This window comes from Vicia villosa, linkage group LG6 (assembly GCF_029867415.1).
Source record: "Vicia villosa cultivar HV-30 ecotype Madison, WI linkage group LG6, Vvil1.0, whole genome shotgun sequence".
Taxonomy (NCBI): Eukaryota; Viridiplantae; Streptophyta; class Magnoliopsida; order Fabales; family Fabaceae; genus Vicia; species Vicia villosa.
In genome coordinates this window covers 85309600-85336102 of record NC_081185.1, presented here as the reverse complement: position 1 = coordinate 85336102, position 26503 = coordinate 85309600, and positions in this window count along the sequence as shown.

Sequence of the window (26503 nt, the reverse complement as noted above, 5' to 3'; positions counted from 1 at the left end):
TTTTACAGGAGAAACAAGTTTTTGAGACCTCAAATGGATTTCATGCACATCCATATATCTCAAAGTACCATCATACAAATTTTCAAACTTCAATTCACTCAGACGCACCGTCAGTAGCTCAAACAGTCAACAGACGACCCGTTTGACCAAAAAAGTCAACAGACAGTCAAAAATGAAATTTTTTGTCAAAGTCCATATTTTGTCAAAGGATTCATCATTTGATCATTGGATGATCATAATTCATCAGGGAAAGATTCAAAATTAGGGTTTTTGCCTGAAAAGTCAACTCAACTTTGACTGGTCATAACTCTCTCATCCTTCATCCAAAAAATTCAAACCAAAGCTCATTTTGAAGGAAATTCAATTATCTTTCAAATGCCATTGATCCCATTGTGATTGGATTCACCATTTGAAAAATATGATCAAAGACATTACAGGTCATTTTCAAAGTCAACAAAAAGACACTTTTTTCAAAAGGACACATAAGGAGCATCAAAAATCATTTTGACATGAGACCAAAGGAATTGGTTAGACGACTCTTTGAGGTTTCCAAAAAGTGCAAGATCTCCTTCATATGACAAAAATTGAGGGATTTACACCTTGTTGAAGTTGGCTAAATTTTGGGAAAATGCATGGAATCAACATTGCTCAAAAATGTATTTTTTCCAAATGGGGCCAAGTTTTCATGGTTCAAACATCATTTCCATAATATAATGGGCCTCCCACGACCAAGACAAGGCCCACACCTTTTTTTATCCATTTTTTGCTTAATTTTATCTTATTTTAAGATTAAATTAAAATAAAAATGAATGGATAATGGGTAGCTTACAATCCAAGCATGACTCACCCAAGGAATCTCTGATTTTCTGCAGAGAAATGAAGAGCAAGGCAAGAGCATTGAAGAGAAGAAGACTTGGTCAATAATTCAAAGGTTTTTAATATAAAAAAAATCAAGAATTCCACAAAGGCAACTAGATGCTTCTTGGCTTCAATTCTAAGCACAACATAGTCTATATAAAGGCTATAACACTTCACAATCAAAAGAGACAGAAATCAGAGCCATTCTTATGCTTGTACCATGCTTGTAACCACTTAAACTTTTCAAAGAAATTTCAAATTCGAATTTTTAATTTCAGTCAATTTCAATACAAACTAAGCATTCAAACATCATCTCTGAGCTTCACTGAAACTATTCCAATCAATTGCAAGTCTTAAACCTCACTGAATCGAGCTACACAGGTCACGATTTGCTCAAACTAAAACTGACTTGTATCTCATAACACAAGCATATCTAGCACGATGTAGACATATATTTGAACTTGGTGTGGTGTGTAGATCATTTCTGGAACTTTAATTGAGTTTTAGACGCTTACACACGAAGTTACCATTCTAGGGTTCATAATCTCAAAATTAGGGCTTTCTGAAATAGGCAAAATTAGAGGATCTAAGTGGTACCATTGAGTTCGTATGGATCAGATGAGTTGAATGGATAGGCCGCGCCAAATTTATTTTTAGGTTTACCCCTATTCGTTATTTTGCAGGTCTGAAGCTCATCAATTACAACGCTCTTTTCATAAAAGCGCTGTAAAAGGTCCTAGCGAGAGGTTGAAGATGATGAGGTGTCCCTACCTCATTGGACAGTCAGCGCGCGCGTTCTTTTGAATTTTCCACTAATCCAATGCTTTGCAGGTGTATTGATGGCCATGTGTCTCAATATCTGAGCCTTCAGATTCACTTTCCAGCTCATCCAACGCACCTGACACGCCAGTCCATACCATGGACTCTCCAATCAACCACATCTGATTAGTATCCTTTTATTTTCTATTTTATTTTAATTTTCTTTGCAAAATTAATTAAAAATAGTTTTAAAAATCCAAAAAATACACAAAAAATATTTTTAGACTTCTAAAATAATATATTATTTTCTGAAATAAAAATATTTTATTTTTCTTCCTAATTTCAATATTTTGCATAATTAATTAGTATATATTTATATATTAGCTTTTTAATTATCCTAACCAATCAAAAAATCATAAAAAAAATTGTTCTTTATGTTAAATATTGTTTATATATTATAAACTAATTTTGTACATATTTTGAATAATTTTCTCTCTAAGTTTTAATTATTTGTATAATTATTTGCATAATTATGTATTAATTAACTTAAATCAATTTTAAATCAATTTCAAAAATTCCAAAAAAATTAGTTTTGTTTTTAAAATTAATTGACAAATATTTTGTACATATTTTAAACTTAATTTCTAGGTTTAAATCTATTTTCATCTTTTTTCTTCATTTTAATTTAATTAATCATGCATTAATTATAATTAAAATCAATCATAAAAAAAATCCAAAAATATGCCTTTTATTTTTCTTGCAATTTAAATTCCTAGATAAATGTATAGGATGTCAAATTCATGTAAATAGGCTAGTTTACATTTCCTGCACAATCGATGTAATAGCGTAGATTTACTTTCCGCACTTTACATTTCCGCATTTTAATTTCCAGCAAATATAAACTGCGTGTATGTCAAAGATAAAATTGAACCGTTAGATCACTAACTCCAAAAGATAAAATATCTGAATTCAAACACAATCACATTTGCACCTCTTAAGGTAATCCCTTCACATTCTTTTCAAAATCAAAGTAAAAATTCTACTGTTTTGAGTACAAAATCGAACCTTTTGTTTATATCCGGTGAAAGGATAGATTTTTAAAGGAAATAAGGATAAAGACCTTACAACTCAGGGTAGACCTCCTAGTTTGCTTGCTCAAATCAAAACAAACAAAATTCTCATACACTGTTGTTTTTTCAAAACTTTCCAAAAAGACAATATTTTGTATACATCCAAACACGGATCATTACAAAGTTAACGTTCTTTCCAAAACATCTTTCGAAAGATAAACAAGCATTTTGTATACATCCGCACAAGGATCATTACAAATTCAATTTACAAAGGGTATTTGAAACCACATATGAGCATTCTAAAGCAATTGAAAAGTAATCGAAAAACAAGTGAGCTAAGCAAACTTAAGAGCCCATGGATAACCATGGATACAAAGGGTGCTAACACCTTCCCTTTGTATAACCTACCCCCTTACCCAGAATTTCTTAAAGGTCTTTTTTCTGTTTCTTTTATAAACCTTTCCTTAATTGGATAAAATAAAAGGTTGGTGGCGACTCTGTGAATTTTCAAAAAATGCGAAAGCATAAGGGATAAAAAAGAGTCAGTTCACGTATCTCTTCCGCTCAGAGGTATGGCCCGAAAAAAAAAGGAGGTCCACAAATCTGCTTTACAAATTTGTGTTGATTGTTGTTCTGGATTTTTGGTTTGCGTTAGGGATTTGGGTTGCTTTAGAGATAAACTTCTTGAATCCTTATCTAGGATGATTATCTGTTAATTTCTAAACTCTAGAGATAGATTTAGATCCAACATTCACTGTGGGTATCTAAACTTAATGCTTTCATGTTTGAGTGGCACGCGAGAGATCGCCCGCGCGAGAATACAGAAGTTCTCGCAATTTTGCGTTAGAGATAACCTTGGTTGTGAGTTGATCTCGTAGGTTCTCTAGAGATGGACACTGATGTGAGAGATACATGATAACATAGACTAGTATCGTAGGTTGAGTATAACTGGTCGATAAGTTTAAGTTTGTGAGAAGTAGATTATATGTAAAGCTTGATAAATCTTATCTTTCCTAAAAATGAATTCTTTTTTGTTAATATTTAATTTTCCGTTTTTACACTTTGTTCATTCAAACCCAATTTCGAAACCATATAAACTGTTGAATGACATTCTCACCATCTCCACGGACACAATTAATCCCGGAGTAATATTTCCAAATCTTTTGTTGCTTACCGTTATACCTGCTTCAACATATGTCAGATTCCAGATGTCGTATGAAGTGTTGAGTCATCTGATCAGAACAAAACACATAGGCAAGGTATAAAAAATACTGAAAAGTAAACAACGCACAAGATTTTTAACCCAGTTCGGTGTACAATAACACCTACTATGGGGGCTATCAAGCCAAGAAGGAAATCCACTATTAGCAGTATCAATTCAATGTACTATGCAAACAACCTCCGGTTCACACGTAAAAAACCTCCGGTTTACTGACTTCTCACTTAATCCCTACCTAGTGCAACTTCTACCTAGGAACTTCCTAGATAAGAGAAACCCTTCTCACTTTCAATCACCGCAGTGATGTCTCACACTCACGACACACGTTACTGATATTGACGACCCTTGACCATAATTATCAATTACAGACAATACACGATTAAGACTCCCTTAATCAACAAATACTTAATCTTGCTTAAAAGCTTAGATTAAGAATAATACCCATTCTTGCTTTACAGCTTCGAGAAGAACAATAATAGAGACTTACAACTCTATAACACAGTCCAACTCATAACCCGAGTGGATCACACAAACCAACTCTGCTAGAGAGTGACATAATGACTAAGCCCTAATGCTTCTACATCTTGGACCCGTACTCGTCTACGTCAAAACACTTCTATTCTGACTTGTTATTTTCATACCTATCAATCCGCGCCACATAGGACTGCATAATATTCCTAGAATATTCTACATCTATTAAATCTTGAATCAATCCAATAGCCTAGCCCAACAGTCACGATGATTAATGACTCTGCATAGGACATCTTGTCCGACATGTTGCTCTAGATGATGAAATATTTCATCTAAACATGTTACTTCATAAAATAGGACTTCTTGCTCAGCATGTTCTTCTTAGCAAGTTAACACATCCTTTTTAACATATTGCTGCTATATTTGCTTTACTAAAATAAATGCCAATCAACAAAATAGAGAACTAACAACAATTAATGACAATGATTGTAACTAATTGGTTAATTCATCGTGATAATAAGGAATTGTAATAATTAAACTCGATTACGAAGTAGCGAGAAATAAAGAATTCAAAAAGACTAAAGCATCTCTAATTTTTTTATTTTTCAAAGTTAGTGTAAAATTTAGTTTTCGCAATATATGTTCAACATACCCTAAATATTACAACCTTAGTAATTTAATCATTGTTGCCCTTGATATTAGAACAACCGATGTAAATATAAACTTTTAAATATTACTATTTGATTTTAATTTGGTACACTTGTCAAAAAGACAATCATGATTTTGGCACCATTGTAACTCTTCTTAGAGGGGCATTCCCCTTGTAAATAACCACCGAGACAATTTACATAGGATGTAACTCTACACAAACTAGTTGTGATTACTTGTATTGTGAAGTCATTTTTTCCTCATAGATTCTTGAGAAATTACATGTCATTGTTAGAACTTTTTGATGATTTACAAGGGATATTACACTTTACACATGAGTGTTTTACTTGTAGTGTTAGTTTTTTTTAGGGTATAATTCAACCCATGATTTTAAATTGCAATTGCATTTACGGGTGTTGCGATTGTGGCCATTATGGTTGATACAGTATGCATTGTAGTTGTTGTAGCGTAAATTCATATTGAGAGATGTTTAAAATACATAACTGAAAGACTACTAAAGTCAGAATTTGTTATTGCTTTAACAATTTGAAAGTCTAGGTGTAACTATGGTGGGAATAACATAGCAAACATGACCGAAATTGTCTCATGTTGTTCCTAATGCGGGAAACACATGTGATTTTAAATCACACTATAATGCGATTTAATGCAGATGTGGAGACTATCACATTAAGAATATTCCGGACTTAATTAACAAAATTGGCTGTAGTTTAAATCCATGATTCAACCCTTACAAAATTAATAAATAAGATAAAAGTTATCTACATTTATAACTTTAAATTAAGACCGCCCTCCGTCCGAAAGGCTCATAACATACATATCCCAAATTCTAATAGGAGTCTATTTGTTAAATTCAAAAAATTAGCTTTCGGCTTTAACTTTTTACCTTTTTAGCTCATATTAATTAAAAAAGGCTTTGTTTAATAACTGTTTTATACCTCGTAGCTTGTGGCTTTTACTACCCGTTTTTGACTTTTTCTCAAATGCTATTTATTTAAAGTATCTTTTAAACTTATAGCTTTTACTTTATTACTTTTACAAAAAAAAAAACTCCTTCTTATCCTTATTATTTTATCATAATTTAAAGTAAAATAAATATGTATAAGCATTGTGCATTTATTATGTAATGTTAGACAATAAAAAAACTTATTTTTATTATTATTTTGAATCAATTATAACTTGTTGAATTTTAATATAAAACTTAAATATAAACATTTAAAATATTTTAGTGTTGTGTTTAAATTTACAAATATATTTAAAATATATATCTAAAATGTTATGCATGTGTATATTGATAAGTTAATTTTTATTGAATAAGGATTAATTTAATAATATTATATTAAAGATAATGGAACCATTAATTTCTTATTTAGGAATGTCATTTATATCATTTTGCATTTATCAACTAATATAATATCTAATTTATCAAACACTTAAATTAATTTATCTGCTTTTGGTCGTCAACAAACTACCAACCATTAGTTATAACCTCTCAATTACCAATCATTAATAAGTTATTTATTTGTTAGTTTTACCATAAATGAAGATCTTTAGGTTTAATAAAACAAATATATTTGCGTCGATTCATATGATAATGAGGATCGTCGAAAATGTTAATGGGCTATATGTTTGGGGACCAAGAGACCTTGACACCACATAGCCACAAAAACCTTAAGGTACGAGCATGGATCACTTCTCTTCCAAATTCAATATTTTCTCAATTCTTAGTCTATCTGGGATTTTTTCACTTTCACATTTGAAACCCAACACCCAATATTGGTAGATATGTTTTTCGAAAGGGTTAAATGACTTTTACCCCCTGCCATATAGGCGTGTTTTGGTTTACCCCCCTTAAAAAAAATTTTAAAGCAGACCTTAACAAATAAAGATTCCATCATTAAAGCCCTTATTCCATTTTTTTGGCCAAGACTCTTAGAATCTTGCCTACGTGGACAAAAAGTGTGCTGACTGTGTATTTGTTGCACACGTGGCATTTTTAAATTTTTTTAATTTCCACGTGGAAATTCTTTTTTTTTTTAATTTTTTTTTTTTAAAAAAATATTTTTTTATTTATTTATTAATTTTCTAAAAAAAATTTTAAACTTTTTTTTTTACAATTTATACTATACATAGATTTGCTTGAGGCAGGAGCAGATGATGAAGGGTTTCAGGAGGTTAAATCCAAATCCAGGAAGAAAGCACAACACAGCAAGGCGTCTAGGAGCAATTACATCACCAAGTCTAGGCCAGGTAGTGCTCAAAGCTCGCCTTTATAAATTGTATATTTTGGAATGTGAGAGGTATTGCCAACTCTCCTACAAAATTGGCTTTAAAGAGGTTAATTTTGAGCAATAAACCCCAGTTTGTTTTCATTGCGGAACCGTGGATGGACGCTAGTTTATTTCCTCAAAGTTGGTTGAGAAGACTGAATCTAAAATTATTTGCGATGAATAATAGGATCAGTGCCTTTCCAAATCTTTGGTGTTTATGTGACATTAGCTTGGATCCTTCTGTTTTGGATAGTGACGATCAACATGTTTCCTTCACCTTCAATGCGAACGGTAAAACTTTGGGTATGTCAGCTGTATATGCTTCGACGTGCTACATTGCTAGGAGGCCTATATGGAGTAAGATGCAGGACAATGTGTCTAGTAATCTTTTTCCCTGGTGTTTCATTGGGGATTTTAATACTACTCTTGGTGCTCATGAATATTCGGGTTCTTCAGTGCTGGCTCGCTTGCCCATGGAATATTTTTCAGATTGGAATAACTCCAATCATTTGCTGCATTTGCCTACGGCATCTACGAGCATCACTTGGGATAATTGTAGAAGAGGTCCCAGCCACACTCAGAAGCGGCTGGACAGAGCCATTTACAATCAAGACTAGATACTTATGTTTTTACCTCCTGTTCCACTTTGGTAAAAACAAGGTCTGACCACTTTCCGTTACTGTTACATTTTAAAACCGATAACGCCAGCTTCAAATCTCAGTTTAGGTTTCTTCGTATGTGGATTCAGCATAAGGACTGCCTCAAATTGGTGGTGGACTCTTGGAAGACTAAGGTTGTTGGCTGTCCTATGTTAGTGTTATCTAAAAAGCTTCAAATTCTTAAGAGCAACCTTAAGGCTTGGAACAAATCTGTTTTTGGGAATGTGCAGGTTCTCGTTTCGCAAGCTGAATAAGAGCTTCTTAAGGTTCAAGAGGAAATTGCTAAATATAGGCATACGGATTCGTTGGCGGACAAGGAGAGAGTGGCGCAGAGTAATTTGGATCGCGCGCTTAATGTGGAGGAAACTTTTTAGAAAGAAAAGGCTAGGATTCAATGGAACATCGAAGGAGACCGCGACACAAAGTTTTTTCACCGTATCACCAAAATTAACAATGCAACCAAGCTTATTCATGCTTTGAAAGTGGGGGATTCCATTGTCACTGATCCGGATCAGCTAGCTAATCATGTGGTGGAACACTATAAAAAATTATTTAACAATGTTGTTAATTTGCAGGGCAATGATTTGGTTCAGCAGGTGATTCCTCACTTGGTTACGGAACACACGAACAGACTGCTAACTATGATGCCCTCCGAGGATGAAATTTATAATGCCGTTTGCATTTTAAAAGCTGACAGTGCAACTGGCCCGGACGGTTTTGGTCCGATTTTCTTTCAAACATTTTGGAAGGTGATTAAACATGATGTTGTAAAAGCCACAACACAATTCTTCACAGATTCGTGGATTCTTCCAAACTATAATTCCAGCACTGTGGTTCTTATTCCGAAATCTCAGGGGGCGGAGCGTATTGAGCACTTCAGGCCTATTGCTTTGACAAATGTTAAGCATAAGATTATTACGAAGATTTTGGCGGACAGATTAGCTACGGTGTTGCCCCATATTATTTCGAAGGAACAAAAAGGCTTTATTCAAGGAAGAAGTATCCAGGATTGTATTTGTCTTACCTCAGAAGTGGCTAACATTATGCAGAATCAGTCGTTGGATGGAAACGTCGCCTTGAAAGTTGACATTGCCAAGGCTTTCGATACGTTGAGCTGGGATTTTCTGTTGAAAGTCTTGAAACAAGTTGGGTTCAACGACATTTTTTGCAGGTGGATTCTTTGTATCCTTCAATCGCGTACATCTCGATTTCCTTCAATGGTAGTCTGCACGGATATTTTAATTGCCAAAGGGGCGTTAGGAAAGGAGACCCCTTGTCTCCTTTACTTTTCTGTGTCGCAGAGGACGTGCTCAGTAGGGGTTTGTCGCAGCTGGTGATTACTGGTAAGATTAAGCTCATGAACACTTCAAGGGGCATGAAGGTTCCTTCCCGTACGCTTTACGCAGATGATATCATGTTGTTTATGAAAGGCAGCGCTTCAAATTTGGATAACATCAAAGATCTTTTTTGTAGGTATGCAGATTTCTCAGGCCAGGTTTGTAATCCTTCTAAGTCCATTATGTTCGCCGGTTCTATGTCTTCGGCTAGACATGCTTTTCTTGCGGAAAGGATTGGCTTCAACACGGGTCAGATGCCATTTCTTTATTTAGGGGTTCCTATTTTCAAGGGGAGACCTAAAAAGTCTTACTTCAAACCTATTACCGAAAAAGTTAAAACCAAGCTTGCTTCTTGGAAAGCTTCGCTTCTGTCCATTTCCGGTCGCATCCAGCTTGTGCGGTCTGTTATGTACGGAATGTTGAAGCACTCTCTCCTTATTTATTCGTGGCCGGTTTGCTTAATTCTTGAGGTGGAAAAGTGGTGCAGGAATTTTATCTGGAGCGCTGATATTAATCATAGAAAGATGGTGACTGTTTCCTGGCAGCAATGTTGCAAATCTTATAAGGATGGTGGCTTTGGCTTACGTTCATTACGGATAATCAATGATGCCACAAATCTGAAACAGTGTTGGAATATTTCCAGTTCTGTAGAGGACTGGACGACGGTCTTACGTGCGAGTATCCTTAAGAATGGTCGTTTGGTTAATTACCATGTTTTTTCTTCCATATGGACAGGTTGCAAAAGTCTTTTTCCTGATGTCGAAGATCATTCGTCTTGGCTTATTGGTAATGGTGAGAACATCAATTTCTAGACTAACAATTGGTGTGTGCAAAAATTAATTGACATTGTTCAGCTCCCTTCCAATCTACAGAGAAATCTGAATTCCAAGGTGCCCACGGATGATAAGCTTTCTTCTAGAGGCAGGATGCTCCCTTCACAATGTAGCCTTTGTCTCCGTGGTGTGAAGACAATCTTTCTACAACTTGGTTTTGATGAAGACAAGATTTCAATTGCAAAAGGAATGGATCAATTCATATGAAAGCATAAAGATTCAAGTATTTCAAAAGAGCTTAGACTTCATTGATCAAAAATATTAAGGTATATGGTATACAACTCTCTTGATGCATAAACAAGTGTTCTCAAACATTCATACATGATCCATAATACTTGCAAAACATTAGAAAATCATTCAAGCTTTTAAATATATGTTTTTAAGTGTTTTTTGCATGTGGGAACCGAGTTCCAGTTTGGAGGAACCGGTTCCCAGTTCCCTCTGCCCAGCAAATTTTCGTTCATCATGTCCAGGAACCGAGTTCCACTTTCTGGGAACCGGTTCCCCAGTTCATTTTTTCAAATTTTGTTAACGTTACAGAAAGGGAACCCGGGTTCTGGTTTAAGGGAACCGGTTCCCACGTGAATTTTTTCAAAAATTCAGATTTCCTTTCATTCTTCAAAAGGTACCTCTTCATCTTTTATTCTTGCATCCTTCCATACAAAATAACCATTTGTAAAGGTGTCTTAGAGGCTATATATTTCAGATTTTTCAGATTTTATTCTTTACCTCTTTCATTCAAATAATTCAAACAATTCAAGTGTCCATATCTTTCACAAAAATCACCAAGTGTCCATACTTCATTTTTATTTGAAACTTTGTTCATATAACTTTCACTCAAATACCAAAGTTTCATATCATACATTCATTGAACACTTGTTTATCATTAAAAAGAATTGTATGCTTGAAAGGGAAGATCAATCCAAGATTGATATATTATTCATCTTCATAAATTCTTGTATCATTCAAAAATTATTTCTCCTTACTATCCAGGATTGTTGGAAGTAAGTGTTGTGTTTGAAGAGGATTGTTCTTCATTCACATTAGTGTTGTTTTTGATCTTAAAGGTGTTAAGAACCTTTGATCACCCTATAGGTTAGATAGTAGGCATAGGCTTGTACAATAATTTTAACTATAGTGAAATCTCTTTCGTGTTTGAAAGGGGACTGGAGTACTCTCAGATTGTGAGGGGAACCAGTATATATCGTTGTGTTCTTTATCTTTTTGCTTTTACCGCTTTCATTACCATTACCAAGAAAAAGATAAAAACCATCAAAAGCCTTCAAACACTTAACCAAAAATTTAGTAAAGACATTCTCATAAAACCGATTATTTTTGAAAACCTAATTCACCCCCCTCTTAGGCATATCTGATACTTACATTTGGCATCAGAGCAAGTTATAGGTAACTTGTTCCTAAAGATCCAGAATGGCTTCCGCAAATCAAAATCCGGTTTTCAGAGATGGTGGTTCTAACAACAAGCCTCCATTGTTTTGTGGTGAATATTTTGACTTTTGGAAAATCCGAATGAAGGCTCATCTAGAAGCACAAGGAGAAGAAGTTTGGGAGGCTGTCCTACAAGGTCCTCATGTCCCTATTAGGTCGTTAATGGTGTTGGATCGGAGAAACCTAAAGCGTCATTGGATGATAATGATAGAAAAAGGGTTCTTGCTGACAAAAAGGCGATCAATCTTCTTCAAGGTGCTCTTAGTATGGATGAATTTTTCCGAGTATCGGCATGTACAACATCAAAGGAAATTTGGGATACTCTTGTAGAAACTCATGAAGGTACCACTGAAGTTAAAAGATCAAGATTGAATACCTTAAGCCAAGAGTACGAACTATTTAGAATGAAGCCCGGAGAAACTATTCTCGATTTGCAAAAACGATTCGTACATTTGACAAATCACTTGAAGGCACTTGGTAAGACTCTTACTACCGAAGAACTTAATCTTAAAGTGCTCAGATCTTTGACAAGGGAGTGGCAACCAAAGGTGACGGCGATATCCGAAAAGAAAAATTTATCAAAATTTACTTCCGCAACACTATTTGGAAAACTTCAAGAATATGAGACGGAACTTGGAAGATTGGAAAAGCATGAGAAATTATAGAAGAAATCCAAAGGCATTGTATTAAAGGTAGATTCAAAAGAAAGCAAATTGAAAGATGCATCGGATGAAGATGAAAACTTCTTGCTTCTTGTAAAAAGGTTAGGCAAATTTTTTAATAAAAATAATATTGATAATACTAACTATGTCAAAAGAAAGAAATTCTCAAAGCATAAAGATAAGGAAGCATCCACTTCATCACAAGAAGTTACATGCTATGAATGTGGGAAACAAGGACACATAAAGCCGGAATGTCCAAAGCTTTCGAAGAAGAATGGATTCAAAGGCAAAAAGGAGTTCAAAAATAAAAAGGCCTACATAGCATGGGAAGATAATGAAGTAAGTTCCTCATCGGACTCCGATAGTGACGAAAGTGCAAACCTAGCACTAATGGCATCACACCACTCCGACGATGAAGAAGGCGAGGTTAGTTATGATGATTCTCTTTTTGATAATGGTGCACAAGGTGCAATAGATGAATTATTAAAAGAATGCAAAATTCTCTATAAAACTATCTCATCTCAAAAGAAAATAATATCATCTTTAGAAGAGAAGGTTAAGATAATTGAAGTAGAACATAAAGATGACAAAGAAAAAATGATTAGTGTTCAAGAAGATAATGTTGCATGCAAGAATTGTGAATCACTTTCCTTCCAAATTGTCCAATTAAAACGTGTTTTAGAAAGATATGAAAAAGGGCAAATTGGATTGGAAAATGTTCTTAGCACACAAAGATACTCCAATGATAAGAGCGGACTTGGTTTCTCTAAATTTGATAAACCAAGATCCAACAAGACTATCTTTGTCAAGGCTAGTAACCAACCAATTCAAGAGAAAGTGATCAAGCCTAAAGTAATGCAACATTATCCTAAAAGGAAGAACTTTGTTAGGAAGAAATCTTATCCTCCTAGATATAGAAGTAACTTTGAACCTACTTGTTTTTATTGTGGTATTATTGGTCACACACCCACTGCTTGTTATGTAAGAAACTTTAGTGTACCTAGTGGACATTATGTATGGGTGAATAAAGGAACTAACTATGATGGACCCAAAGCCACTTGGGTACCTAACAAAACTTAATTTGTTTTGTAGGCATGCTTGAAGACCACTTCAAACCTATGGTGTCTAGATAGTTGTTGTTCAAAGCATATGACGGGAGACCTAAACCAATTTTCAGATTTAAGGTTAAAGGCCAAGGGTTTTGTCACTTATGGAGACAACAATAAGGGAAGAATTCTTGGCAAAGATAAAGTTGGTGCACCACCTTTCACATCCATTGAAGATGATCTCTATGTTGAAGGACTAAAACATAATCTTCTAAGCATTAGCCAACTTTGTGACAAAGGCTTCAAGATCAAATTCACTAAGGAGGAATGCTTGATCATCGATGAAGTCACCAATGAGGTAAAACGCAAAGGTACAAGAATTAATAACATTTTTATGATTTCTTTAAATGATTTATCTTTGAAAGTAAAATGTCTTTTGGTAAACAATAATGAATCATGGTTATGGCATAAAAGAGCAGCCCATATTCATATGGATCATTTAAATAAGTTAACCAAACATGATCTTGTTATTGGCTTACCTAAGATAAAGTTTGTCAAAGATAAATTATGTGACGCATGTCAAAAGGGAAAGCAAACCAAATCATCTTTCAAACCAAAGAATATGGTGAGTACAACAAGACCACTTCAATTGTTGCATATGGATTTATTTGGTCCATCAAGGACAAGAAGCTTCGGAGGTAATGTATACGCCTTAGTTATTGTTGATGATTATTCTAGATATTCTTGGACTTTGTTTCTTGTGCAGAAAAGTGATGCTTTTAAAGCCTTTAAGAAGTATGCAAAACAAATCCAAAATGAGAAGTCATTAAAAATTGTATCCATAAGAAGTGATCATGGTGGAGAGTTTCAAAATGCATCATTTGAAGAGTTTTGTGAAGAACATGGTATCTCTCATAATTTTTCAGCACCAAGAACTCCACAACAAAATGGAGTAGTTGAAAGGAAAAATAGGTTTCTAGTGTAACTTGCAAGAACAATGCTTAGTGATGCAAATCTTCCTAAATACTTTTGGACGGATGCGGTTAGTATGGCTTGTTATGTTGGAAATCGAGTAATCATTAGACCTATCTTAAAGAAGACTCCATATGAACTCTTCAAAGGAAGAAAGCCAAACATTGCTCACTTTCACATTTTCGGATGCAAGTGCTTTGTTCTCAACAATGACAAAGACAATCTTGGTAAGTTTGATGAGAAATCCGACGAAGGTATATTTCTTGGCTATTCTCCTTCTAGTAAAGCATATAGAATTTATAATAAAAGAACTTTAACTATTGAAGAATCCATGCATGTATCTTTTGATGAGACTAACACCTCCCAAGAGGAAATAGTTGTTTGTGATGATGATGATCCTTTAGATTTACCCCCGGAAGAACTTTCAAATGATACAATTGTGAAGGCACCGAAAGAACTTTCAAATGATACAATTGTGAAGGCACCGGAAGTTCAACAAGAAAGTGTTCAACAAGAAAGTGTACAACAAGAATCAAACACCAATGATCTACCAAAAGAATGGAGAACTCATAGAGATCATCCTATTGATAAAGTTATTGGTGATATTAGCCAAGGAGTTGCAACAAGATTAAATCTCAAAGATGCTTGCTTACACATGGCTTTTGTTTCACAAATTGAACCTTCCAAAGTTGATGAAGCCTTAGGAGACGATCAATTGATAAATGCAATGCAAGAAGAATTAAATCAATTTGAGAGAAATCAAGTTTGGGAACTTGTTCCTAGACCAAGTAATAAACACATCATAGGTACTCGATGGGTGTTTAAGAACAACCTTGATGAAAATGGTATAATTGTTCGAAACAAAGCAAGATTGGTGGCCCAAGGTTACAATCAAGAAGAAGGAATCGACTTTGAAGAAACATTTGCTCCGGTTGCAAGGTTAGAAGCTATTCGTCTTTTACTTGCTTATGCATGTTCATTAAATTTTCAGTTTTATCAAATGGACGTCAAGAGCGCATTCTTGAATGGCTACATCAATGAAGAAGTCTATGTCAAACAACCCCCGGGATTTGAAGACTTCAAGAATCCTACACATGTCTTTAAGTTGAGAAAGGCTCTTTATGGCTTAAAGCAAGCACCTAGAGCATGGTATGATAGACTTAGCAATTTTTTGTGTGAAAAGGGTTTCGAAAAGGGTAAGGTTGATAAAACTTTGTTCATTAAGAAAATCAAGAGTAACACTTTATTGGTTCAAGTCTATGTTGATGATATCATTTTTGGATCGACTAACAAAGAAATGTGTGAGGAATTCTCATTGATGATGCAAGGAGAATTCGAGATGTCTATGATGGGAAAGATGAACTACTTTCTTGGACTACAAATTAAGCAACTCAAAGATGGAATTTTTATCAATCAATCCAAATATTGTAAAGAACTATTGAAGAAGTTTGATGTGGACAATTGTAAAGCAATGAATACTCCAATGGGCTCCGGTACATATGTTGATCAAGATGAATCCGATACTCCAATTGATATTACTAAGTATCGAGGTATGATTGGTTCTTTATTGTATTTGACGGCAAGCCGTCCTGACATAATGTTTAGTGTTTGTCTTTGTGCTCGCTTTCAAGCAAATCCAAAGGAATCACATCTTATGGCGGTTAAAAGGATCATGAAGTATCTCAAAGGAACGACCAACGTTGGCTTATGGTATCCTAAAGGTAGTGTCTGCGATTTAATTGGTTATTCTGACGCGGATTATGCAGGTTGTAAAACTGATCGTAAAAGCACAAGTGGCACTTGTCACATTCTTGGAAATGCATTAGTATCATGGGCTTGTAAAAAGCAAGCATGTGTTGCTCTTAGCACGGCCGAAGCAGAATACATAGCAGCAGGTAGTTGTTGTGCACAAATTCTTTGGCTTAAGCAACAACTTCGTGACTACGGACTTGATCTCGGATGCATTCCTCTTTGATGCGACAACACAAGTGCAATTAATATTACAAAAAATACGGTCATGCATTCTAGAACCAAACACATAGACATTTGACATCACTTTCTCAGAGACCATGTCCTTCAAGGAGATGTCGAAGTAACATTTGTGGATACTCATAACCAACTTGCGGATATCTTCACCAAGCCGCTTGCAAAAGAACCTTTTTACAAAATTCGGCGAGAACTTGGAATTTTAGATGAAAAAGATATATGATTCTTCATTTGGTAAAATAAAGGTACACATATATCTCATACATTTCTAGAAATATATTTGTTATAATCATGTTTCTATGTGTAAAAAATGCTTGCTTTTTAAGTATTTTTTCATTTTTTGGTTAAGGAACCCGGGTTCCCAAAAGAGGGAACTGGTTCCTAGTCTAGTCTGCCTGATATTTTCGCTTGCTTAAGGGCTGGAACCCGGGTTCCCAAAAGGGGGAACCGGTTCCTGCGTAACATTTTCTTTTTTAATTTTTTATTTTTTATGCTACATGTGATAATTTTATCTCTTTTATGACATATTCTCTCCTCTTTTTATGATTTCCTTTTCTTTATCCCTATGTCATAACTTATCCCCTTCTCTTTTCTCTATGTATCATAAAATTGTCTCTATGCATTTACTCATTCTTTGACCTACTTTATTCACATTCACACTCATTCAAACTCATTCATCTCACTCTTGACTACACTATTCATCCTCTTCAACCTTCCTCCACTACCATTAAACCTCACTAAATCAAGCTCTTACTCCACCAAAATTAAAACCCACTCATCCAATCTCTTATATATACTCTTACACATCTAAAACTCATATCACAAAACTCTCCACAACATCAAATCCGAAAATCCTCTCTCAAACCCTAACTTTCAAAAAGCTTCATCCATGGCTTCTTCAACAAGAGCATCAAAGGGAAAGAAAAAGGCTAGGAATGATTTTGATGAACAACCTCTTCCAAAGAATCCAAAGCTTAACATTCGGAATAGGCCTCTCTTGATTTCAAAATATGGTAACCTTGAATCCTTTCCTTCTCGTAGTTTTATATTTCCGGAAAAACTAAGATATCAAGGGGTTTATGATTTTGTTAGTGATTATGGAAAAATATATCCGGATTTGGTTAAGGAGTTCTATGATAATTTGACTATTGTGTTTGGTAATGATCTCTCTAACCTAGATGAAATTAAGCTCACCTCTTCGGTTCGTAACAAAACTATTAGGATGAATGTTGCTTCTTTTGGTAATTGCTTAGGACTCCCTACTACCGGCCAAGTTTTGGTTGCCGGATATACACCCGAGTGGGAAGGCTTTAGCAAAACACAAAGCTTTCTAGATATGATCCGACCATCCCAAACCGCCACCGTAACTCAACAAAACCCTCTCCTCACAAAGTTTAACATGTTTGGATCAAACTTTCCGGTTAATGAGAGAATGCTTTATTTCATCATTGCTTATGTTTTGCTACCAAAACATTCAAATCACTCTCGTGTCAATGAGTTGGAACTTCAAGTGCTTTATGGTGTCAAGAATAACATTCATATCAATTGGGCTGTCACAATGTTGCTTCACATGCATAGGCTTCAACACTTGAATGGTGGTTTACCTTATAGTAGACCCATTACACATATCATGAAAGCTGCCGGTGTGAACCTTAAGAATCAACCTTCTTTACCTATGACTCCAAGGGAATGTGAAATCAATGACAAAACCGCTCTCAAAAATACCAGTATTGTCTTAGCTTTGGACGGAACTTTTGTTTACAAGGATGATGATGTTCCACCACCCATTCCGGAAGGAGGAGCTACTTTGGATATAGTCTTCAACAAATTGTGCTCTATTGAAACCACCATTGGTAATCACTATCAAGAACAACAAGCGGAAAATGCATTCTTTCGCCAACAATTTGCTCAAATCCTCCAATACCATAACCAACCCAATCAAGAGGATAGTGGTGACCAAGGCCAAGATGATGAAAACATTGATGGCATGGATGATGAATGAGCATTATGTGTTTAATTTGTTTCCTTTCAATTTACATGTATTTTCCGTTTAATGTCCTGTTTCGTTTATGCATTTCTAGTTTGTACTATGTTTTAATTTCTATGTTATGTTTCATTAAGTTTCAATTCCTATATTGTAAGACTTATGGTATGTTATCTTTATCATTATTTCTATGTGTTAACTTTTATTTATGATATCTTCTATCTTTCATCTTCTTTCCCATTCCTTTTTGCTAATGACAAAGGGGGAGAAGAATTATATATAAATTATATATATGCACATGTGTCATACCCCAAAATTTGCCCCTATTATTTCTCTTATTCAAATTCAGATCAATACACAAAGCTCCTAGACACACTCTCCTATGCAAGGCTCTGAAACTAGGGTTTGGTTTATTCAAAGGAAAATCAGTGAATCAATGGCTCCAAGGCATCTCATATGGCTCAATATATCTCACACTATCCTTATGACAAGTACCAAGGCTCATTTCAAAGGATTGGTCATCCAATTGTTCAGAAGGTCAACAGTCGACTAGTTGACCTAAAAAAAAGTCAACTGTGATCAAAGGTCAAAACTCCTGATTTTTTGTCAAGATCCTCATATGTAAGTATCATTCACCATTTGATCAAGAATTGATCATGGTTCATCAAGGAAAGATCAAAAATCAACAAATCAAAAAGTTTCTAAATTAGGGTTTTGTATAGGAAAAGTCCACTGAACTTTGACCAGCCATAACTCCCACATGGAACAGCCAAAATTTTCCATTCAAAGGTCATCTTGAAGGAAATTTGATTCTCTACAATTTTGTCTCTCACATGCCAAGTCTAAAAATGCTTCATTTGAGAGATATGGACTAAAACATTATAGGTCCTTCTTCAAAGTCAACAAAAAGACACTTTTTTTAAAAGGACATAAAAGGAGCATGGAAAACGATTTTGATATGAGACCAAAGACACTGGTTAGAGGACTCTCTAAGGTTTCCAAAAAGTCCACAAACTTGAAAAAATATTGAGATATAAAGAAATGGCAGGGTGTACAAGTTCACTTATTTTTCGAGGGTGTAAAAGAGGAAAAAGCCTAAAACTCCAAATATTTCTAAATGGGCTTGCATTCCTTTTGTTCTATCCTCATTATAAGCCCATCCACGAGATAAAAACAAATATTTAATTTTCCTTCAAATGCAATCATCATTAATCACCAAATATTCAATATTCATATAAAAATTCATGCAAGAATAAATTGGTAGGAAAAATATTGAATTTGGCCAAATTTGGAAATCTTACAAATCAAATTTTCTCAAACAAGCAATCCAAGATTCAAGGAAGATTTGATCAAATTTTATTGCCCTAATTTCACCTCTATAAGTATGTGAGCAAGGCCAGACACAAGGTTTCACGTTTTTGCAGCTCTAAGAGAGTAAAACCCGAATTCCAAAAGTCAAAGAAAATCAAAACTACAATTCTGAATTGGAGGCCGATTTAGAAGTTTTTGTGTATCCTAACATAGTCCCTGGTGTTCATTGAAGCTTTTCCAACTATTGCACGCAAGAGACACGCCCAGAAACCTCCCTAATCGCCCACGGTTTGCTTTGTTTTAAACTCACTCGATTAGCATTTTTCATGCATCATCAATGGTTTTAATTCATATATTTGTGTTTATTATGGCGTGATGATCGATTCTAGAAGTTTATACATGTTATTATGCTGTTATGAATGATATGCCATGTTAGGGTTTAAAACTTTAAATTGGGGGTTTTCGTTCTAAGCAAAATCAGGGCCAATCGTGACTGCTATGAGGTTCGTAGTGTCCGGACGATCGTAATGGTGTGGTCGCGCCGAATTTTTGCATTGTTTTGGGATGGTTTGTGTTTTTGCAGGTGTAGAAAGCTAGGACTTTTTATAGCGCTCCATGAAAAGCGGTGTAAAAAACGCGTCTGCAGAAACCCAAGGTAGGGGATGACGCGTTGGTGCGCTCCCATTGGCCCAATTCAAACAAAACGCGCGCGCAGTGGGGTCTTGCCCTTTTCTTTGATTCAGTGCCACTCACACGCGCGTGTATGGCATGCATCTCTCTCACCTGCCGTCAGATCTCTATCGGGGCAAATCCAACACTTCAGGAGGCGAGGGCGCACCATGATCCATCAGAAGCTCGATGCATACGATCCCAGCTAAGTTTTTTTCCAAAATTTTTTTATTTTTAATTATATAACATGTTTTATTTTCTTATATATATATATATATATATATATATATATATATATATATATATATATATATATATATTATATATCATTTAAGTTCTTTTTTTATAATAATAAAACAATTGTAATTATTTTCTAAAAAAAAACTTTTTATTAATTTGATTAATATTTATATGTTTATTACATTATATTTATTTATTTTCTTGATTACTTATTTATATATTTAATATTTATCTTTTTTTTTCTTTTATTTATTTTAGTATATACATATACCATTTAATTTCTTCTTTTTTTGAAATATAATTATCTAAATTATTTATTATATATTTATTTGTTTATTTTAATTATATTAATTTATTTCAATGCATTTAAAAATTCATATTTGCTTTATTTTAATCCTAAAAAATCCCAAAAAATATTTTTGTGCTTGACTTTATATTTTTCATCCCGATTTTATTAATTAGGTCGCAAGACCAATAATTAATTAAATAAATTTACTATTATACTCAATTTGAATCCTGATTAGGGTTTGCGAGAATTAACCCTACACTGAATACATTTTATTTTTTGTCTTTTCAGGGTTATTTTTCAAACACCTTCCGACCGCGCGCCTTCAAAATCCGAAGTTAAGTATTCGTTTCTTTTATCTTTTAAAGTCTATTTTGTTTTCCTTTTGATTTTAGGGTTTGCCCTTATATTTCTGAACTGTGCATACATTCACTCCATCTATTTTCTTTTCTGCCTTTGCTTTTTCAGGGTTACCCCCGAGGGTTCCTCCGACCGCCAACCATGTCAGATCAAATGCAAAGCTAAGTATCTTTCATTTATTTATTCATTCTTAAATCCTTCATCCTTCTATTTTTAGAGTTAATTTCGTTTGCCTCCGAATCGATAATGCACTCACCCCTCTGTTTATTCTTTCTTTTCCAATTTTCAGGGTTTGTCGACTGCCAAAGCTACGAACATTGGTAACCCTAAACTCTATCTCAATTATTACTTGTGTTAAACCTTTTATTTTAATTGTATCCCACTGGTTTCAATTCCCCTCTCCTCCGCTGGTTACAATTTCCCTTCCCCCATTATTATTGTTTATATTATTGTGTGGTTAGTAATTATAGGGAGTGCAATATTGTAATTAATTTAGAATCACTAATTTACAAGATAAAATAACCGAATATGATCACGTGATTGGTGCACACACGCACGCTTTTGGGTAAACCTCTCTGTTGCTTGTTGCCTGTTGCCTTGTTGCTTTGTTGCCTTGTGTTGTTTTGCAGAATAGCCAGTCCCTCGAATACGAGGATACCTTAGCCAGTTGCCTCGATTAAGATCATGTTCCCTAATGATGCTTCCTTCGATACACGTGATCTCGATCCTCGAAAGTTGCCTACGAAAAGGCTAAGGTATCCTATGGCTGCCTATGAAAGGCTATTCTGATCCTTCCCTTTGACTACCTGCCTCTCTATGGCATGGGTCAGTCTTATGGCGAACGATAATGCGATGACCCTTCAACCTCCAAACGAAAGACTTCTTGCCCTCTTATGGCAAGGATAGATCCTTTCATCCTGAAAGGCTAAAAGAAACCTATCATCCAAGTTTAAGGTAATTGCCCCTAATTGCCTTACTCTAAACTTTTCTATATTCTTTTTCATAATTCTTCAAAAGGGCTACGCTCATTTACGAGCTAAAGTCCCTACTCTTTTCTTCTACTTTTCTGAAAAACAAAGAGCAAAGAAATTAAGAGCCCATGGAGAACCATGGATGCAAAGGGTGCCTTACACCTTCCCTTTGCATAATTACCCCCCGAACCCTATTTTATTTAAAAGGTTTTTTCTGTTTCGTTTAGCCTTTCTAACTTGTTTGGATAAAATAAAAGTCGGTGGCGACTCATGCTTAATCGCGACATTTCGATTATAAAAAAGTCGGTTCACCGTATTACAGAACTGGCGACTCTGTTGGGGATAAATTTCGATAAAAGAGGGGTTACCTTAAAAGTTTAGGATTCACCTTAAATGTTTTCTATTGTTTGCTTTGTTTGCTTTAATTTTGCAGGGCTGTTTTGGGTATTTTGCTGTGTGAAAGATCCTAACCCGGATCTGAGTACGTTAGGTATATGGCATGAGATCAAGGAGACTGCACAGCGTATACTTATGTGGTTGATCTGATGGCCATCGTTAGTGTGACACATTGGTTTGTCCTGGTGTTCCTTGGGATCCGACCTGAGGAAATGCTTGGCTGCCGCGTGGTGTCATTAAGCACTAATTCGCCCTTAGAACCTTAGTCGAACTTGACTTTGGCCTTTTAGAAAGTAGCGAGATAGCTGGCTTTGGTTCCGACTGAAGTTGGTTGATACTCGAAGCTACACTCATATGGACTGGACTTTCAGGACCTTTTCGGTTGGCGATTCGATTGCCGAACTGAGATAAGCGCCTTCGAGAAAGGTCAATGATATGAGCTCCTTAGAACCCGATCTTTATATAGGACATGTTTGAACCGACTAAACATCAGGGGGAGGGTACGCACCTCTGGACTACATGCAAGCCTAACCTTAAGGCAAAATTGTGTGGCTTGTTTGTGTTTGTTATCTACTTGACATCATGACATCATAAACATCATAAGCATCATAACATCATGACTAACCATTGGAGGACCAAAGAATTCATCTTTGTTCTATTTTGTAGGTCATGGAGACTAGAAACACCATTCGAGTTAACTTTGTGAAGATACCTTCCGAACTGAAAGAATTGGTATTAGAGATTCCTGGAGGTTCCCGATTCACTGAAAGACATGGTCTCTTGCCTAGTTTGGTTACTTCAGGTTTTGACGAAGAAATGATGAGTGTACTATTTCAATTCTTTGATCCCGAGCATCATTGCTTTACTTTCCCGGATTATCAGTTGGTACCTACTATGGAGGAGTTTGCTGACATACTTGGACTCTCCATCCGAGATCAGATCCTGTTCACTGGTTTGGAAGAAATTCCAAAATTGGAAGTTATCGCTTCCGCTTTACACCTTAAGAAGTCTGATATTGATGGTCATTGGGAAACTAGAAGTGGAGTCAAGGGATTCCTCGCTAAGTTCTTATTCGGAAAAGCTCGCATGTTTTTGAAGTCCATGAGTTATCAAGCCTTCGAAGACATATTAGCTTTACTCATTTATGGTTTGGTATTATTCCCTAATCCTGATCAGTTCATTGATGTGCACGCCATAAAGATATTTCTGACACGCAATCCAGTTCCTACTTTGCTTGGAGATATCCTACACTCTCTTCACACTCGTACCATGAAGAAACGAGGGACTCTTATGTGTTGCATACCTTTGCTATCTAAGTGGTTTATTTCGCACTTTCCTCGCTCAGTAATGAGGAACGACCAAAGGCTGAAATGGCATAAGAGAATAATGTCACTTTCTCATTCTGATATCCCTTGGCTTTCTTTATCCGAGGAGAGTTTTACCATCATCGACCGCTGTGGACAATACCTTAATGTGCCTTTACTTGGCATACGAGGGGGTATCACTTATAATCCTTGTTTGGCCTTACGTCAGTTTGGTTACGCTTGAAGAGATGGTCCTCATCAGATGCTTATACAAGGGGTTGTGTTTGATTATGAAGATGATACTCAAAATCATCGCCGGAAGTTTATACGAGCATGGGATAGGGTGAACAGAATTGATAGCAAGAGCTTGGGGCAAAGAAACTCCATTCCTTTGGGGCCTTACCTTAAATGGGTGCGCACTCGTGCTCAACGTCTCATCATGCCTTATCCATATGTCCTACCTGTGATAGTGGATCCTGATTGTGAGGAAAAAGTTCCTCAAGTTATTGCTCATCCAGACATGCCAACTGACATCAAAGAATTAAAGAGATCTTGGATTCAATTAAAGGAAGAAAGAGACACTTTTGAAGCTCACTTTCGCGCTAAAGAAAAGAAAGTATTAGAGCTCACAAAGCTACTTCAAGCGGAGCAAGGCATCAACAACTTCATTGGTTCAAAAAGGAATCGTCCATGGGAGACTTGAAGACTTTTGTTTTTATTATTTTATTCCTAGTTTATTTTATTTCTAGTTTTATACTTACATTATTGTAAAAGATAATAATAAAACAATTTACAATTTTTTCCCTTAAGTATTATTAATAAAGTTTCTTTTTATTTGGTTTTAAACAAATTTGAATTCTAAGGTCCTCGAAAACATTGCATATGCATAATCATATCATTCATAAACATCGCATCACAGGTTTCATAAAAACAAATGCCTCATCTTTATGCTGTTTATTTCAGTAAGAAAGATGGATCTCGAACAATCTGTCAAGAATCTCCAAACCCATAATGCTGAATTTCAAGCCTTGATCCTGAACTTGTCCAAGGGGCAAGATGAACTGAAAGCTCTCCTAACTAAGAAGACAAAGACTCAGAAACCCAAAGGAGTGATCAACCTGGGAAGAAGGTTCAAAGGCCGTCCTAAGAAAGCTGAAGAAACTCAAATTCCCAAGGATGAGGAAGAAGAAGAACATGATGGTGAAGCTGGAAGTAATGTGGGCTCTGATGGTCAAGGTGAGGACGAAGAAGAGGATCCTCAAGACGAGGATGAACCTGATGAGAAGTATAGGCTATTGGAAGAGCGTCTAAGAAGCGTGGAAAATCAGAAGGTACCTGGGCTGGATTTTGAAGAGCTAGGACTCGTTCCTGGGGTCGTTATTCCTCCGAAATTCAAAACTCCCGCCTTTGCTCAGTATGATGGAGTCTCTTGTCCCAAGATGCACTTGAGATCTTATGTAAGGAAGATTCAGCCTCACACTGCTGATAAGAGGCTCTGGATCTATTTCTTTCAGGAAAGTTTATCTGGAACTCAACTCGAATACTACTATCAACTAGAGGGTGCTAGCATCCGTACTTGGGAAGATTTGGTTGTTGCTTTCTACAAGCAATATCAATACAATTCCGATCTTGCGCCAACTCGCATGCAACTATAAAGCATGTCTATGGGATCTAAGGAAAGTTTCAAGGAGTATGCTCAAAAGTGGAGAGATCTAGCTGGGAGAGTCCAACCTTCCTTGTCTGATAGGGAGTTGGTGGACATGTTCATGGGTACGCTAACTGGGCCGTTCTATAGTCACTTGCTGGGTAGTTCCTCGTCTGGATTTACGGATCTTATCTTGACTGGAGAACATGTTGAGAATGGTATTCGAAGTGGGAAGATTCAAGTGGGCTCATCTTCTGGTACTACAAAGAAACCATATCATGGAAGAAACGAGTCTAATGTTGTCCACAGTCAGAAAGGCCGTGATAAGAATTATCATATCCAATCTATTGGAGCTGTCCTCATCTCTACTCCAACATCTCAACAAGCTCCTAGACAAGAGTATCAACGCAAGACTGATAGACCAAGGAGGCAATTCACTAAAATTAACATGCCTCTATCTCAAGCTCTGCAACATCTGTTGAAAGCCAACCTGATCACCATAAGAGATCCTCCAAAGAGCGTCACCACTACATCTCCAAATTATGATCCTAATGCAAAATGTGTGTATCATTCCAATAGCTCTGGACACACTGCTGATAATTGTTGGGCATTGAAAAATAAGATCCAAGACATGATAGATGTTGGCGAAATTGAGTTCGACGCCCCAGAGACTCCTAATGTCATCACTTCTCCTATGCCAAAGCATGACAAAACTGTTAATGCTATCATGGACACAATTCATGTCTATGACGTGAGAGATTTGTCAACACCTCTCCCTGACATCAAGAGAAAGCTGCTGCAATCTGATTTATTCCCAGGTTGCGACCCGGACTATTATTACTGCGAACTCATACCCAAGGGTTGTGAGAATCTGAAAAGAGGTATCCAAGGCTGGATGGATCGTGGCACTATCAGGTTTGAGAAGATTCCTTCTATTGAAGATTTGTGCGAAGGTTTTTCCCATGGTTTAAAATTTGAAGATGTCTCTGTCATATCCAAAGTACCATTGAAGATCCCTACCAAGGCTCCTTTCAAGATTTCTGCTGAACCCCGTGTGGCCCCGATCATTATCACTCAACCTGG